This window comes from Setaria italica, chromosome II, assembly GCF_000263155.2.
Source record: "Setaria italica strain Yugu1 chromosome II, Setaria_italica_v2.0, whole genome shotgun sequence".
NCBI classification, from domain to species: Eukaryota; Viridiplantae; Streptophyta; class Magnoliopsida; order Poales; family Poaceae; genus Setaria; species Setaria italica.
The window spans coordinates 7,749,079-7,750,303 of record NC_028451.1 but is presented as its reverse complement, the minus strand read 5'-3'; positions in this window follow the sequence as shown (position 1 = coordinate 7,750,303).

The window sequence follows — 1,225 nt, the reverse complement described above, 5'->3', positions numbered from 1 at the left end:
TGTATAGCTGATCAAACGGGGCAAGAGCATGAGTTTTTCCCAGATCTGAAAAGCATGGTGAAAAAAAATGTGGCCGATCAATGGACAATAATATCGGAATTTGCACAGATTGGAAATAACCAATCCTTTCATACATATGGGAACAAAAATGTTCAGGAGTTCCTTAGTCACGTTTGCTTGTTCCGAGACCAAGATAGCACCTAAAGCTAAGTCTAGAAGGCTAAATACACAATTTGCAAGTTTAGGTACCAGGATGACATCCGTACCTATGTCTAGGGAGCTAAATCTACAATTTGTAAGTTTGAGGATCGGGGTGACACAACGTGACAAGTTTGAGGACCGTATGTGGATTTTACTCTAAATACAATGCAATGCACTTGTTTCCATCACTGGTGGAAAAGTGAGCATCAGTCCCAGTTGGAGAGACGCATAGGTCTCGAAAATCTAACCGGGACTAATCTGTCGAGACTAAAGGCCCCTCTCTTTAGACCTTCTTTAGTCTCGGTTAGTGTTACCAACCAGAACTAAAAATGTTCAAAAAAAATAGGCCACCCCCGCCGTCCTGCCTGCTCCCGTGCCGGCCGCCCGCCCGTGCCGGGCCGCCCTCCGGAGGCCAGCCCGCACCGCTCGTGCCCCCCGCCGCTCCGCTTGGAAGAAAGGGAGAGGAGGAGAGAAGATAAGAAGAGAAAGAGCGCTGCCTGCACGAGATAAGGGAGAAAGGGAGAGGAGAGAAGATAAGGTGGAGAGAGAGGGGGACTAAAGGCCCCGGCTGGTGAGGTGAGACGTTTAGTCTCGGTTGGTAATTCCAACCGGGACTAAAGGCCCCCCGTTAGTTTCGGTTGGTGTTTTCAACCGGGACTAAACATGTCACCAGATTCCCTCATTCCACTAGCCGTTACAACCAGGATTAAAGGGTCTCTTTAGTCCTGGTTGATATTACCAATCGGGACTAAAGCTCCCGTCGTTGGTGGCCGTCAGTGGTGGCTGTTTGACTTGGGATTAAAAGCCTTTTAGTCCCGGGTCCAAATACGACCGGGACAAAAAACGCTAGATGGAACATCTCTTCTCTCCATATTTTTGTGAAGAAGCAACACGATGTCTATTTCTCAATCACCCACACTAATGACAGCACAATTCCTATTAGTTCGCATACTATTATCCACATATACAAACGAGACGATTGATGAGACAAAAAAACAGAAAATATGTCACATGGGAATGAAAA